The sequence below is a fragment of the Sus scrofa genome, chromosome 16, assembly GCF_054392235.1.
Source record: "Sus scrofa isolate SSC_HxYL_T2T_F1_AM1 chromosome 16, Sscrofa_HxYL_maternal_Yorkshire_Landrace_v2.0, whole genome shotgun sequence".
Taxonomy (NCBI): Eukaryota; Metazoa; Chordata; class Mammalia; order Artiodactyla; family Suidae; genus Sus; species Sus scrofa.
In genome coordinates, this window is record NC_139398.1 from 73,071,397 (window position 1) to 73,089,628 (window position 18,232).

The 18,232-nt window shown below is 35.7% G+C and overlaps 1 protein-coding gene across 1 annotated transcript in view; it reads left to right on the top strand.

Annotated features, from left to right (window-relative positions):
- Nucleotides 1–18,232, top strand: part of LOC102157413 (uncharacterized) — an 843,474-nt gene that overhangs the window by 576,762 nt on the left and 248,480 nt on the right. The window lies entirely within an intron of this gene.

An 18,232-nucleotide genomic window follows, 5' to 3' on the forward strand; every position in this document is an offset into this window, starting at 1 on the left:
AGGGTCTGACTGCAAAAGGCTCTTGGCTCACATCCTTAAGGGCTGGGGCAACAAGTCCTTTCTTGAGTGGTGCATCATTGTGCCCACCATAATCCACTCCTTGAATTCAGATTCAAACATGAATTTGATCTGCATGGGTCCACTTATATGCAGATTTTTTTCAATAAATATGGTACCTGTATTTTCATCTTATAGATCTTTAAATTAACTAGATGTGGGAAAATTTCGTGTTTGATTAGAGATCACAATATCTGGAATCAAAAGAACTAGGATTTGAGTCTTGATTCTATCCAAGCTGTTTCAGCTTCCCTACCCTTGGGGGAGTCATGTATCTATTACTTTTTCTTGAGGCAAAGATAGCTGTACACAAATTTTTGACTTGTGTGTGTGTTGGGGTCAATGCCCCAATCCCTGTATTGTTCAAGGGTCAATTACACACACACACACACACACACACGCATTTGTCGTTGTTTGTTTGTTTGATTTCATTTCATTTCTGAGAGCAGTTCCTCCATAATTCTGATTTTGGGTCATAACTATGCTTACTGTCTTCTTCTGCTATGTATTTCAGATTTACCTTAACAACAGTTAACATCACTGGTGGTTTAAAATACTCCTTCTTGGAGTTACCATCATGGCTCAGCTGGTTAGGAATCTAACCCCATGAAGATCTGGGTGGGTTTGATACCTGGCCTCTCTCAGCAGGTTAAGGATCTGGTGTTAAGGATCCATGCATCTTGGATCCCACTTTGCTGTGGCATTGGCTGGCAGCTACAGCTCCAATTCATCCCCTAGCCTGGAAACTTCTATATGCTCCTGGTGCAGCCCTAAAAAGAAATAACATACTCTTTCTTGCCCCCATTGCATAACAGTAACTTTATCAAGATAGTGACTCTTTGCTAGCTGGTCCTTGGATATAAGGAGCCCAGAAAGCTCAGGCAGCAGATGTAGTTTATAATTCAAAGGGACTCTTGTTTGGTCCCCTAGTAAAAGTGTGCCTTATACGGTAACTAAGACTTCTAACTCTGTAGAACCTAGAGTTTGGGGGAAGGAAATTACAAATTCCTCAAGTGATATTTAAATCCTGGGTCTGGTCCTTAACTTTCTCTGAACTGCTTCATGAGGTGAGAGCTTACTTGTATATAACCAAATAATCTTTCTGCATCTCACACTTGACTTTCAGATAGCTGTAAATTGCTCTTAGCTTTTTATTGTTTTTTAAGCACCATCAATGGAGCTTAATAATAGCCACTTAATTTCATTATCATTACAGTTACTCTTTCCCCTGAATTTTTTGAATGCCTGATTCATTGTGTTAGCACTTGCCTTGACTTAGACTAGCACATCATCACAATTAACTACAAGTGAAAGTTTTAGCAACTGGGGCATCTTGATTTACCAGGGATCTTTGTGCTCTATCTATCACCAATGACAAGACTCTAGTTGCAAGATAGACAGTGACTAATCCAGCTACAAAATCAATTCTACTGCTTACCTTTTCGTATCACTCATGGTATATACTATTATAGGTTCTGCTTTCTGAGAAGTAGACCATGAGAAGGATTTAGCATGTGGGCTGTTTATTAGGTGTGGTCATGGGCAAAGTGGCTTTATACAGCTGAGGCAAACTATGAAGACATGATCCTTGCTGTGCATTTGGTCCTGTCCAGATCATCCATAAGACATTTTATCCATGAGACCTTTTGGTCCACACCAAACTAAATACCTTTGATTTTTCCAAAAAGTCTCTGAGCATATTTGGTTAATGCCACATGGTTTGGGACAGAACCAAATATTAGGACCTTTGGCATGAACCAAATATCTTATGAACATTTTGAACGGGACAAATGTCTGCTTATTGAACAGACAGATGAGGATGGTGGACCAAGAGTACACGCAGCAGCTGGGGTAAGATTGCAAAACAGTATGGAAATCATTACTAAATATGCTTTTCTGATGATATTTCATTCTCATTCTTTTCAAAAATTCAGACCAAAACCAACTTGACTTCTGTTGGAGTCATATTATATTAAGAAAGTTACAGATTAAATTGCTATAACAAAGAAACCTTACTGTTAAAGTGCCTGGAACTTTATTTTTTATTTTTTTTTCCATAGAACAAGTGCAGCTCAGTCACCTGCAATGTTGGTTTTGCTTGTGTTAACAAAGACAGATCCTCCACTTCTCACTATATGTCAACCTATAGGAAGGAGCAAAGCCTAGAGAATACACACCTCCTTTTAAAGGCAATATCCAGGCATTGCACACCAAACTTCTCCTCATATTCCAATGGCCAGACCTCTAGCATATGTCCAAACTCAGATGCAAGAATTGCTGGGAAATGTAGTTTAGCTGGGTGGCCACATGTTCATCCAAACCTTTATGAGGAAGGGAGAACTGAATATTCAGGAACAACTCAAACTTAGTCATACCTGTACCATGCAAAATAATCTCTACAAATAGAAACACATTCAACCTTCATGAGCTTTTCCTAATTTTAACACCAATTCATCATAAAAATTCTTTGCAATATACCTCACTTTCACAGTAAGCATTCCAACCCAGAGCTTGCAGTAACCTCTATGTTACTGCTCTTCTATAGCAGCATTTTGATGACAGGGTTTAGTTTTCTAAATTTTCTTCATCTACTATCTTGAATTTATATGTTCCTGGTGATTTCAGGTATTTGTGGTATTTGTCTCTGAGTCATCCCTTTATTTCTTCTGATTCTATGTTAAGTCTTTGGACACAGTGAAAATTTAAGGAATATTTAGAGACAGGTATATAGACTGAGGTTAGCTATCAATTTGTGCATTTTATCACTTTAGATTCAAGTTCCAGGAAAGTTAAGGACAAGAGACATCTACATGTGTGTTTGGCATTGTATTTTTGCCCTTAGAGCAAAGGGTGAGGACAAATAATACCTGTAACAATGACTGAAGCTTGTGTGTGAAATTTTGGTTTAAAAATCTTGGAAGAGTCTTTTTTCTTCTTCAAATTCTACTGTTTGAACCTAGAACTAACATGGCATCAAACTTAGTGAAAACAATCAGTTTGGTCCTGTAAGATATTTTGGCAAAATTTATCGGGCGATTTTAAATATTTATTCCTTGATTTAGTAATTTCCTTTTTGGAACTTCAAACATTTCACACTAAGTGTGAGAAAAATTGACGCATAAAAATATTTATACCAGTATAGTTTCTAACAGTAAAACTGGAAAGAAACTAAATGTCCAGTTATGAGGGAATGATTGGGTAAACTATGTTCATTTGATAGAAAATAGGCAACCATTAAAATAACATGAAAAATATTCATAAAATTAAGTAAAAGTATCAGGAATCTGATTATCTAGCACATATTTAACATTTACTATATGTCAAAGTTGCTTTTCTAAATACACGTGTTAACTCTGAATTCTTACACAATCCCTTTGAAGAAGGCTCTGATATTGTCCCTATGACAAAGATGGAGTCTAGGCACTGAGGATTTATAATATCTTGATATGGGTCATAAAGAAAGTAAATGGCAAAGATGGGCTTTGAAACTAGTCGTTGAAATTTCAGAACCCATATTCTTAACTGCCAGGTGTTGTGGTCCTTATATGTACAATACAGTGACTATTCCTGGTGAGGTAAAATTTTGTCTGCTTGAGGAAAGCATTGATTAATGTGACTTGAAGTTTATCTTGGAATTAATGAGTTCATTTACATTAGGTGCCTGAGAGCTTTTTGGAAGAGAAAGAATTAAGATCCAACTCCTTTCTCCTAAGCCACTTGGACTGAGGTGGTCCTGAGTGAGTCTCTGGGATCACCAAGAACAATATGACTGCAGATTTTCAATAAAGCCAGAAAAGTACAGAATGGTCCAGTGTGCTCTCCACTGCTCTAGCGCTACAGGTCAGAAGGTAGTGGGGTTCTATGACTGATACAGGGATGAATGGCATAAAGATATGCCCAAGGCTAGCTGGGCTTATGTGCCTGCAAAGTAGTTTTTATGATTGAATCCAAATAGTTGTAATCCTGGGGTTCAAGGCTAAATAGAGGTGCAAAGCATCCTTAGCTCCCATAATGTTTGTGGAAAAATTGTCTTCTCTTCTATCTTGAAGAAGCCCTCTGATCTGCCTGGAAGATAATAACTTCTTCAGAAGAAAGCTTAGACTCAAGCATTAGAATTGGAACCATACAAGATTATGATGTATTCCAACATCCACAGTGGCAACTCTGTCTTCCTCTAGGTTTTGATTTAACCCCAAGCATCTGCTTAGGAACTCTTTGGACCAGACTAATCAGCTCTGGTAGTTATTCTGGGATCTTTCATCTTCAAGGCAGTACATACATATTCTTGCTAAAGTGAGGAAATGAAAGCAAATAGTACTTGTCCTTTGGATGAGAGAATTGTGAATGAAGTTGTGTGTGTGTGTGAACAAACCTGATACGAGCATTAAGTATTGTGCTTTGGATAAACAGTATGGTTGTGTGAGATGCTTGATGTTATGCAAACCCTCCTACCCCCAAAAAAGAATTATACATGAGGAAGAAAAATGGGAGGAAATGCAGCAAAACATTAACATTGTTGTTTCATTTTACTGGTTCTTTTTTTTTCTTTTTACTTGTTTTATTGGACATTTTCAAACATAAAATCAGAGAGGGTGGTGTATGAACCCTGTGTTTCTATTACCTTCAGTAATTTTCAACATTTTGCCATTCCTTTTCATCTTTCTCCCAACTAATGGGGGGAGGGTAGTTGAGCATTTTAAAATAAATCCCACATATTCAATTGAGGACTTTTCCTTTTATGTCTTTACGTCCCTCACATTTTTATTTGTGACTTTATATTTTGTATTCAAACTTATTTTTTGTTTTAAGTCCAGTGTATTACATGTTTACTTTGGAAAATTTAGGAAATAGAGAAAAATGTTAGAAAAACAAAGCATCTGTAATCGAACTTTAAAGTCATAACCACGGCTAACATATGCTCTTGCTGAATTTACAGCTTTGCATCCTATTTTTTCATACATTATATCTTCAAAGACATTGGATATGAATTATGGTGGTTCTTGAGGCATTAAAATATTCCCTGTGTTCAACCTTTTCTTTAAGGAATAAACTTTACTTTTCTAATGGAAAATAAAGATAGCATTACCATTTTATGTATAACTATTGTTGAGGAAAAGACATGTTTCCTTAGGTTCTCTTCAAATTATTTCTTAAACATATCTGTTTCAATTATTTGGAAGTATTTCTTCATTAATTCACACGGCCCTTCAAAGAAGAATCTGTCTTTACAGAAGAAATTTTACTTGCTAACTACATGGAGTGGACATGCTTTCAGCATTTCGCTTGTATAATACACTGCCCTCTAAGCAGACAACATAAGGACTTGAGGGAAATACCAAGGATATGCATTTATGATCTACATACACAGTGAAATCTCAAGGAAATCAGCCCTTTACACACTTCATTTCGAAATACTCAAATCAATGAGGCATTAAAATTGAGCGGTTCACAGAAATGCCCACAGTGTCATCTTTATAACCTGCTACAGAAAACAAAGATAATTCTATAAAGTTGTTCCCTGCATATTAACACCACTTTTGTATGCACTTTTGTTATGTGCAAATTAAATTTAGGGAATAAATTAAATTGCCAAATTCTATCATATGTTGATCTTTTTAAAATACTCCTCTGAAGCTAAAATGATTTAGTTTTGTTTTGAAGGTTGCTTTGGGTTGCTTTACTGTAGAAAATCAGTGAGACAAGTTTTTTTTTTCACCCAGACAGCAGTCTGTGACTTGTACCAGCATGCTGGTTCCTTTTCAGAGAGATATCTTGCAGATGTCAGTAAATGCCTTGTTTTTTCTGATTTCATGGATCTGGGTAAGGATAATAGAAGGCAAAATGCATGGTAAATCTCAGTTAAAAAAAAAAATCAGGGTGTATGTAACCTTCGGGAAGTTCAAATACTTAATAGTAGACCTGTATTTCTCTTAGGAGCAGTGGCCCAAGAATGCTAACTATGTACTGCTGTTCATGTGGTGCACTGCACAACTCCAAGGGGGTGCCATTCACTGCACTATCTTGTCAGTGGTATCTTTGGAAGTTTTTCAACACATTAGGAGAAAAGAATTCTATCTATTACAGTGTTATAATGGAGAGAACATTGTTCTGAAAGCTAGAAGAATGCAATTCCTTATCTGACTTTGCTAGTGTTGAGCCATTATCTTGTTGAAAATTTTAAAGAGCAAAAGTATACTCTCATTTGTCTGATCATTTAATATCAGTAATGGTTCTTATATTTTAGTGCCTGTTTTTTCATTTTGTTTAAGATCGTATCAACAAGAAGACACCTAAAATGTTAGTAGCTGAACTGTTTAAAACAACAGCTTTGAAAATAGTACTGCTGTGAACATAGGGCTAAGACATGAAAACAACCTAAATGTGTTTGTATGGCTGTGTGTATATACATACACAATGGGATATTAGCCATAATAAAGAATGAAATAATGCCATTTGAAGCAACATGGATAGAACTAGAGCTTATCATTCTAAGTGAAGTAAGTCAGACAGAGAAAGACAAATATATGTTACCATTTATATGTGGAATCTAAAAATTGATACGAATGAACATATTTACAGAAGAGAAACAGACTCGCAGACATAGAAAACAAACTTATGGTTACCAAAGGGGAGAGGGGAGGAGGGATAAATTAGGAGTTTTGTACTGATAAATACATAAAACTATTTATTTATTTATTTATTTTTGTCTTTTTAGGGCTGCACCCATGGCATATGGAGGTTGCCAGGCTAGGGGTCGAATAGGAGCTGTAGCCACCAGCCTATGCAACAGCCAGAGCAATGCCATATCTAAGACAAATCTTCAAACTACACCACAGCTCACAGCAATGCCAGAACTTCAACCCACTGAGTGAGGCTAGAGATCGAACCTGCATCCTTATGGATACTAGTCAGATTCGTTTCTGCTGAGCCATGACAGGAGATATGTATATATACATATATATGTATATATATGTGTGTGTGTGTGTATGTATATATATATATGTAGCTGAATCACTTTGCTGTACACTTGAAACTATACTTCAAGAATTGTAAATTAACTATACTTCAATTTAAGAAAAAGAATATGCCGTAGGAATCACAATAAAGAAAAAATAACTTTGAAATACAATTCACATAACATACTATTCGCCTATTTAAAGTATAAAATTTGATTTTTTTTATCATATTCACAGAATTGTGTAACCACTAGCATGATTTTAGTACATTTTCATCACTCCAAAAAGAAACCTCATATCCAGTAGCATTCAATCCTCACTTCCCTCCAACCTCCCCTTCTCCCACACTCTAGCCTTGGAAAACCACTAATCAAGATTTGTTCTCTATAGATGTGCTTGTCAATGACTTTTCATATAAAAGCTATATTATAATAGTTGCTCTTTTGTGACTGACTTCTTTGATTTAACATAATATTTTCATTTGTACTTTTGTAGCATCTTTCAATACTTCATTCCTGTTTATTGCTGAATAATATTCCAGTGTATGAATTTACTGTATTTTGCTTATGAAATCATCAGGTGTTGGGCATTTGAGTTTTCCTCATTCTCTGACTTCTATCGACAATGCTGCTATAAATATTTTTTTTTACAGGTGTGTGTGTGTATGTGAACATGTTTTTATTTCATTTGGGTATGTAGCTAAGAGTGGAATTGCTGGATCAAATGATAACTCTATTAATGTTTAGAATTTTAGTTAGTTTTCCAATATGGCTGTACCATTTTACAGTCCCATTATCAGTGTATGAGATGTAGGTTGCAGACTTGGCTTGGATCTTTTACCCTTGCTGTGGCATAGGTGGGCAGCTACAGCTTGGATTTGATCCCATATGCCGCAGGTGTGATATTAAATATATATATATACCATCTCTATGAAGAAGATGATGCACATCTCTTTTGGGTCATTCAAGTATGATATTGTGATATAATAAGAAATAGATATTTGTTTTTTGTCCTCGGTTCCTAGCCCAAGGAAACTAATAAAAGAAAATAAATAGCTGGTTTTTTCCCCTTGATTTCTGAAATATCTCCAAAATGATAAAAGTTTAAGGAGTGTCTTTTGTTTTTCATAACAAGTACTTTTCAACCACAACTGAGTTTACTTTAACGAGATGACTTTTGGAAAGTACCGAAAGGAGGCTGATTGCTATGAACCACCCATGTGATTAGAGTGTTGGATTTTCAGCCACAATCCCCAATCTCAGGAGGGGAGAAGAGCTGGAGATTGTTAATCACCAATGGCCAGTGAAACAGAATAGTCTGCCTCTGCATCCTACCTCATTTTAATGTTTTATTTATTTTTTCTAAGATAACTTAGCATTTTTAGTTCCAGATTATTTTTATGTTTTCCCCAGTAGTATGTCTTTTCTATGCCAAGAATCCTTACTTGGCATTTAAACTGCATGCCCTCCACCACTATATTATTATCCACTTACACTCAACTATGTATACTGCAAAGTTAATTGTTCTATTTTGTTTCCATTTATTCTCTTATATTGAGGACTTTGTCCTAATATTTGAGTTTTGGTTATATTTTTTTCTGAGAATTTTTCTTTAATTATTTTTCTTTTATGTGTTCTTTTGTTTTTTCTTCCTGAACCACCTACTATTTTTAGTGGGTGTTCTCAGATTAATCCTCTAAGTCTCTAATATTTTCTTATTTCCATCTCCTATTATTTTTTAAAATTTTTTATTAGAGTTGATTTACAACATTGTGCCAATTTTTTCTATGCAGCATAGTAACCTAGTCATATATGGATTTACAACATTGTGCCAATTTTTTCTATGCAGCATAGTAACCTCGACATATATGGATTTGATCCAAATCCTTTTTCTCATATTATCTTCCATCATGTTCTATCCCAAGAGATTGGATATAGTTCCTCCTGCTATAGAGTAGGAACTCATGGCTTATCTATTCTAAATGTAAGAGTTTGCATCTACCAGCCTCAAACTCCCCATCCACTTGGTAATTACACTTCCTCTTTCCTCCCCCTTGGTAATTACAATTCTGTTCTCTATGCCAATGAGTCTGTTTCTGTTTTGTAGATAGGTTCATTTGTGCTATATTTTATATTCCATATGTAAGTGATGTCATATGGTATCATATCATTCTCTTTTCAACTTACTTCACTCAATATGAGAATCTCTAGTTGCATCCATGTTGTCACAAATGGATCATATCATTCTATTTTATGAATTGAGTAGTATTTCATTGTATATATGTACCACAACTTCCTAATCTATTCATCCATTGGTAGAAATTTGGGCTTTTTCAATGTCTTGGCTGTTGTGAATAATGCTGAAGTGAGCATAGGGTTGCATGTATTTTTTTGAATTATAGTTTTTGTCTGAATATATGCCCAGAAGTGGGATTTCTGGACCATACGGTAGTTCTATATTTAGTTTTCTGATGAGCCCCCATAGTGTTTTCCATAGTGGTTATTTTTTGTACTATATCTTTCTCTTAATCTTTCAAGCCATTTATTTGGATTTCAACAATGCCTATTCAGTTTATCTTTAATTTGCTCTTGAATTTTTTTTCCACATGTTTTATTTTATTTTTTGCTAATTTTGCATGGCTTTCATTCCTCTTATTATTTTTCCTTTATTACTCAAGTTACTGTTTTTCTCCAGTAGTTTTGTTTCACCAATCCCTCATTCTTTTTTTTTAATGTTTATATTTTCCTTATCTAGTGGCTTTTTGTTGGTTTTTGTGTTTGCTTCTTGGTGCTAAGGTTGAATTTATGGAGCATGTTAAGTCCTGACAGTCTTGCAGTATATATCTGAATAGTCTTGGTTGAACCAATGAGCCAGGCAACACTTTATAAGGCTCTTTCTCAAGCCTAGATCCTTGGGGGAGGCTTCTCTGCTTACCAACTTGATTGCTAAAGCTCATGTTCTCTATCTTCTGAGATAAAAGAGGTTTTTATGCAATTTTTTTTTTTTTTTTTTTTTTTTGCTTTTTAGGGTGGCACCCGCAGTATATTGAAATTCCTAGGCTAGGGGTCGAATTGGAGTTACAGCTGCCGGCCCACACCATGGCCACAGCAATGCAGGATCCAAGCCATGTCTGCAAACTACACCAGAGCTCACGGCAATGCCGGATCCCCAACCCACTGAGCAAGGCCAGAGATCAAACCCACATCCTCATGGATACTAGCCGGATTCATTTCTACTCTGCCACAATGGGAACTCCTTCATGCAACTTTTTAAAGTCCTTTCCAGGTCCTCTGGTCCAAAGTCTCACTTAACCTCCAAGGCACATAACTTGGGCAAGACAGTGTGATGTCAATGTTTCTTCACCACATTTAATTGGATACCCATTCCAGAAATCTCTAGACCATTGCGAGTCTCTTGCTTCTTCCATATCTCCCCTTGGGAACTCAGCATGGCCAGAGGACTTGGCTTTGTCTTTGAAAAATCAGCCTAATCTGGGAGATGATCTTTTGGATTAAAATCTCTTGAATTCATGAGCAAAGGCACTAGAGAAAATTGCAGTGAGTCATTTTATAAAAATCTCTGTATGTCCATCAGTTCTTTGTAAGTTATTACCCTTATAGGAACTGAAATGTGTTTTCTATTCATATGCTTATTCTTTGTTTCTGAGAACCAGTGATCTGCATCCATGATTACATGTCTTTTACAGTAAAACACTGCAGTCAATTTCCTATTTTTGAGTACAGTTGAAATTTGAAAGATTTTCCTTTTTTTCATTTTTTGAAATACCAACATGAGTATGCTGTTTATAGCAAAGCCTGTGTTCATGGAAGTTAAAACCTAACTTCAGAATGCTTGGACACATGTAAGTCAGTTCATCCACGTGACTGCCACATTTGTAGGTTTATTTGACTACTGAATGTCTGATTTGGATCGATTTCCTATGTCAGAGATGAATGTCTGTGGTTAACACCAACTGCAACAAATAAGTAGGTATGGGCAGAAATTCATCTTCTCAAGAAGCTTGAATTTATTGAGTACCTGCATGTGGAATTGCATTGTCCTGAGAGATTATGTTGGGAAAGTAAGGAGCAAAGAGGAGTGTGAAAGCTGTAGGCGTTTAGACCCTATCCCTGAAGATCACACATCTAGTTACATAATATTATATTTGTATAATAAAGAATATATTGGAAACCCATACATGAGTGAGTGGATACTTACAAAAAGACACAATTAAAGATATGTATGTGTAGAGATCATGTATTCAATCCATGTAGTGTAAAGATCAGAAAACTGTGGGTTTAAGTCTCAATTTTCCTACTTATTAGTTGAGAAATCTTGAGTCTTAAGAATAGGTAATTATAGGAGTTCCTATTGTGGCACAGTAGGTTAAGAATCTGACTGCAGCAGCTTGGGTCTCTGCAGAGCTGTGGGTTTGATCCCTGGTCGGGTGGAGTGGGTTAAAGGATAAGGTGTTGCCATAGCTGCAGTGTAGGTCTCAGCTGCATTTTGGATTCACTCTCTGGCCCAGGAACTTCCATATCCCATGGTAGCAGCCATTTAAAAAAAATGAATATATTGGGGAGAAATAAGATGGTTCTGGGTTTGAAAAATTTAATTTTAATATGATATACACTATAATGCAAGATTAATATTGTACAATTTCTGTCTTCCTATGCACAGCCACAGGAGAGGCATATTTGTTATAATGTCACTTAAGGAACAAAAATAGGTAACCATATTGAGCCCTAACCATGGATCAAGCACTGTGCTAAATGCTTTACATGTATTATCCCTTTTTATCCCCACAGCAGTCTTATGCAGTATACACTATTTTAATCGCTGTTTACACATGAGAAAAATTAGGATTAAACAAATCCATGTATATGACAGCATGTGCCTGGATGTGGGCATGAACTGTAGAGGTGTGAGTGTCTATGTGTGCGTGTGTGTGTGTGTGTATAAAATTGTCCTCCAAAGCTTAACACAAACATTTTTTCTTTTCTTTTTAAACCTCTGTAATATGATTTAAATTGATAGCGGAAAAAATCTTGACTCTTAATTTTGTTGGAATTGGTAAACTGACTTTCCATTTGAAATTTTTTTTTTTTTTTTTTTTTTGCTTTATAGGGTTACACTTACAGTATATGGAAGTTCCAAGGCTAGGGGTTGAATCAGATCTATAGCTGCTGGCCTATGCCACAGCCACAGTAATGCCAGATCTGAGGCATGTCTGTGACCTACACCACAGCTCATGGCAACACCATATCCCCAGCCCATTGAGTGAGGCCAAGGATCGAACCTGCATCCTCATGGATACTACTCAGGTTCATTTCCAGTGCACCACAAAAACTCCCCCATTTGATCTTTATAATTGTGTTTACCCTGATGTCAATTTGTGATTATCCTAATGCTCAAATCACATCATAGGAATATATCTAAATTTAGCATACTTTGAAAAAGGTGAAACTAGAACCTGGTATGTGTCACTTATCTTGGAAAAGATGTTAGCATCAACAATCAGCTTGTTTGCCCAATGTGATTGCCTAAAGCCCAGGCTACCTTTCCTTCCTATTATTTTAGAGCCTCCTGTAGATTTAATTCCAACTGAAACATACAAAATATTAATGAGATTTTGACAGAAGATAGATTCTTGACAGCATTTAACTGTCTCAAAATTTATGTGATCAAATATTAAACTATCTCTTACACTGTTGATTCCTCATTTTGCAGTTTCCTGTGTTCCTTTCCTAAGGATTACCAAGAACAAGTTTTATAATGCCTAAATAATGATATAATTGAATTTTCTGTGTACCCTAATGAAGTTAATTTAAGAAAATTCTAACCTTTTGACTTTAAAATAGCAAAGCACTTTTAAAAAAAAAAATCTTATTTGGAATCCTCTGGTAGATTTAAAACAAATTCTTCCATCCCCTTTCTTCCAAAAGGAGACACTTAAGTCTTCTTGCTTTGAAGACTGTAGGCTATACTTACTGACTCAGAATTCTAACAAATACAATATGGTTATAGTGATAGTGAGTAACTAGGTCAAAAATGACATTTGGCCTTTCTGCCCTATCTCTTGGATCACATACTCCGGGAGAAGTTAACTGCTATGTCATAAAGTTCCTCAGTAGCATTATGGAGAATCCACAAAGTGAGGAACTAAGATCTCCAGCTAACAGCCATGTGAATGAGGCATCATAGAAGCAGATGACTGTAGCATTGGTAAGCAATTTGATTCTAACCTCACAAATCATAACCACACAGGTAAGCTTCTCCCACATTATTGACTCTCAAAACTGGGAGCAAATAAATATTTATTTTTTAAGTAATTACATTTACAAATAACTTGTTACACAGCAATGATTAACTAATACAAGTACCAATATATACAATAGTTTCAAATGGGACTGCTACTTTTGAAGGCTGCTGTTCAGGAACCAGGGCCACTTCCTTTCCTCCCCTGAGGTCTGTGAAAACCTCAGCAAGGAAATAATGACTTACAGAGCATTTAGTTGTGGCCCATGGGTATAGAAGCTTCTTCTGTGTTCTCGAGATGATGATGTAATTGAGGTAATTTTCCCAATCAGACATCCTATGATGAAAGGAAAGGAAAGCTTTGAACACCAATATCTCAAGTACCCTAACTCATCCTTTAATAGACAGGAACAGAAATTGCCTACCGCTAAAGATATTACTCCCTTCCCAGGGCTTGAACATGGAGGAAAACTATGTGATATTCTGAAAATTGTATTTATATACTAGATGCATCCATGTGTGTATACTTGCATATCCTGGAATTATATTTATTTATCCTTAAAACTCTTAATTATGATCTATGAAGGCTATTTGCGTGTAACAAAACCAAAATTCAATAATGGGCATGCCGGGAGTTCCCGTCGTGGCGCAGTGGTTAACGAATCCGACTAGGAACCATGAGGTTGCGGGTTCGGTCCCTGCCCTTGCTCAGTGGGTTAACGATCCGGCGTTGCCGTGAGCTGTGGTGTAGGTTGCAGACGTGGCTCGGATCCCGCGTTGCTGTGGCTCTGGCGTAGGCCAGCGGCTACAGCTCCGATTCGACCCCTAGCCTGGGAACTCCCATATGCCGCAGAAGCGGCCCAAAGAAATAGCAAAAAGACCAAAAAAAAAAAAAAAAAAAAAAAAGGGCATGCCACTTTCTAGTCATATTAACTTGGAAAAAAAATCTCTTCGGGTTCAGTTTTCTTAACTGTAAAGTAAGGATAATATTTATTTATTTTCTCTTTTTAATGCCATAGCAGTGGCATATGCAAGTTCCCAAGCTAGAGGTTGAATTGGAGCTACAGCTTCTGGCCTATGTCATAGCCACAGCAATGCAGGATCCTAGCTGCATCTGTGACCTATGCCACAGTCTGCAGCAACACCAGATCCTTAAACCACTGAGTGAGACCAAGGATCAAACCCTCATCCTCATGGGTACTAGTAGGGTTGATAACCCACTGAGCCACAAAGGAAACTGCAAGCAAGGATAATATTTTATATCTCAGAGGATTTATACGAATTGTTTCTGGTAATGTGTGTGTACGTCTTAGTACATTTCCTATAACAAAGTGAACATTTGTGTTTTTTATTTTCCTCTTGTCTGTTGGTTTTCACTTTTTCCTTAATCCACAAATATCAACTTAAGTAGCAATTCCTATTTTTCTCCCTCTCTCCCTGCCACTTTCTCTCTCACTCTCTCCTATTTGTCTCTCTTCTATTTTGCTATAAAAATAAAGCACTTGAAAGTTAATTTAAATTATAATCAAGTACATGTAAAAACCACATTAGCTGAGATTTTTGGTATGTTTTCTTTCCTTCCCATGGTTTATTATTTCTACTTCTATTTTAAGGTGCTTTATTGTGTATGTGGGACTTTTCGGTATAAGCAGTTCAAAGTCTTTTTTAGAAGTAGGCAAGGCATATAATTATAAGTTAAACAAACCAACTTTGGTGTTCTAGTTTGGAAAGGCATTTATATCAATCAGATAAAAATTATAGCTCAAAACCTCTGAATATTCAAGATCCTTTTTGCTGTGGCATGTTTTTGTGAGTGTGCTCACTAGAACTATGAAGGACTTAACCAGGGACTCTGACATTCTTAACAGTAAAATATTTATTGGAAACTCTTTCTTACGCTTGCTCTTGAGGACTATAGGAAACTTTGTATTTCTCTTTTGGTTGGTGATGATTCCCAAGTTCAGGTAGAGAACACAGCAAATAAAAATTCCAAAGTAGGAGCAACAGGAGGCCAGATTGATTAGAGTGGAGTTGGTATGAAATCAGAGTAAAGAGGCCAGATCTCCTGCCTTTTACTTCTCTGGGAGAAATAAAATTAAAAAAAAAATGACAGCCTCACCTATAATCTTTGCTATAATTTCTTATTGATAAGTGAAGTTACTACTATTGGCTAAAGGCATGAAATTGTACACTATAGTTTTTGAGACAATTATAACAAGGTATGATACAGGCCTGTTAGCATGGAGGAATGAACAGAACTTCTAAACATATAGACCAATTTAATACAAATGTTCAACAAGAGCATGATTAGTAGGATACAAGATGCAGTAGCTAACCATTGTTATTTATAACAAATAAGTATATATATATTTTTTTGCTTGAGGGAGGATTATTGATAATATTTAAATATTTACAATATTTAAAAACTTTTTTCACAGCTGAATTGTCTCATGATAATGACAAATGACAGTTATATAACAGTTTCCACTCGAAGGTCAAAACGTATGCCACAAATCTTTTGAATGACATAAATATGTCACATACCAGTAAATGCAGCTACCTATCATGTGGAAATCAGGAGGCAACTTGTAAAACGCCTCAGGAATGTACATACATAGGAAGGACATTGAATTTTACACTCAAGAAGATAAATTGATAATCCGATTAGATGAGGAAATCATCTGCTGCTGCAAAATGTCATTTAAATCTATTTAGTTTGTATAACTCTAAATGTGTGGGTCTGATTCAGAGAACATCACTAAGAGCTTTTATTGCTTACATTAATCAAATACAAGAATGTCAAATATAATTCTTTGTATAAAAGTAGATACTCAATTTTTTTTTTGGCTAGAGAATAAATGATAATAGGCTTAGGTGCCATGGATCCTTTATATTAGCAATTCTTAAACTTTGATGTGTACACCTGAAAAACAATCATGAAATAGCCATTGACGATTTTGATATAGAGCACCTTAAAAGAACGCTTTTAAAAAAAATCCTGGAGAAGTTCCCATCATGGCTCAGTGGAAAGGAACCTGACTAGCATCCAAGGGGATGCAGGTTCAATTCTTAGCCTTCCTCAGTGGGTTAAGGGTACAGCGTTGCTGTGAGCTGTGGTGTAGGCCGCAGATGCAACTCTGATCCAGAATTGCTGTGGCTGTGGTGTAGGCCAGGAGCTATAGATAGCTCTGATTCACCCTCAGCCTGGGAGCCTCTTTATGCAATGGGTACAATACTTAAAAGACAAATTATATATATATTATTATATATATATATATAATTTAAAAAAATCTATAAAACTCTTTATATAGAATAGTATTTGTCCTTATCATCTTCTCAAGTAGTTTTTTGCAATATAGAATTTCTCTTTGCTTAACTACATACTATTTTGAATTAAAGGGAGAGATTTCAGAGTTTAACATCATATACCATGTCATATCCTGACATAAAAAAATAGTTTATTGCTGTTTTTATTTTAAGGTGGAACAATTTATTAAAGGAATTCGGAGCTTTTTTGAGGATTCAAAAAATGGCACCAATAAGTATAGGACATTGACTTGTTAAGAGTACAATTTCTGAGTTTTTGCATGATATAATAAGTTTTGAAAGTGAATTCTGAGGCCTTAAGCATAATTTATGTTTAAGTTGTTTGTTATAGTAAAGTTTTCATTTCATAAAGATGTTCACTACATTAAAAAAAAACAGTATAAAATCTTATTTAAAGAAAATCCTTGCTGATAACTCTCTAAGTAATCCAATTTCTCTCCAAAGACAGTATGAACAAATATTTTATTTAACTTTCAAGAGAAAAGGTAATATAAAGGTAATAGTTATAGCTACTAGGATACTTGCTACTTCTGCCGCTTCTGCCCACTGCATTTTATTGTTAGGGGAAAAAAAAAAAAAAGAGGCCAGGTCATGCAAGGCCTAATATGTCTTGATAAGGACTTTTGATTTTATTCTAAGGAATGTATAAAACACTGGGGTGTTTTAAATAGACAAGTCGCCTAACCTGATTTATATTTAAAAACAATCTCTTCTGTAGAAGAGAGAATAATCTTTAAGGGGACAAGCACTGCAGCAAGCAGAATAGGTGAGAAAGGATGAGAGCAAGAAAGGTTTGCAGGACCAATAAGATTCTGGGTATACTCTGAAAGATTGTATTTTCTGGTGAATTGAATAAGAGTTAAGAGAGCAAATTACAATTTAAGAATGATTCTGAGATTTTGGCTTGATCAACTGAAGGAACGTAGGGCCATGTACTGAGAGGATTGATGGCAGGGATCACTGATTTGAGAGAACAAATGAAGATGTTGAGAAAATGGTAGCATATATGGATCTCTAGTTATGGGTGAAGTCTAGCCTGGATATGCAAACACTGAGCTGGAAGTGTATATTTTAATATATTAAAACTTGGTATAGATTTCTTAGGGAATGTAGAATAGGTCCAAAGCCTGACCTTGGGCACTTCAATTGTTAGAAAAGGAATTATAGATGGAAAGAGTAATGAGGTAGAAGGATAATAAGAAATCAAGTGAAGACAGTGTTTTAAGAAGGAAGGATCTAGCAATGCCAAATTTTAGCTGTAGTTCCCCTAGCCTGGGAACCTCCATATACCATGAGTGCAGCCCTAAAAAAAAGAAAAGAAAAGAAAGAAAAACTCACCTTAAACATAAGGATATAGTCCAATTGAAAGTAAGGGGATGGAAAAATACATATCAAACAAAGATTACTCAACATAAAGCAGGATACTAAATCAGATACTAATATCATATAGACATTAGAACAAAGAATTTTCAGAGATATAGAAAGGCACTATATAGTGATAAAAGTATAGCTCCTTCAGAAGATATAGCAATTCTAAATAAGTATCCACAAAAATAGCAAAGCCCCAAAATACACGAAGTAAAAACTGAAAGGAAGAGAGAAAGAACTGGGCTGAAAGAGGAAGCGGAGATATC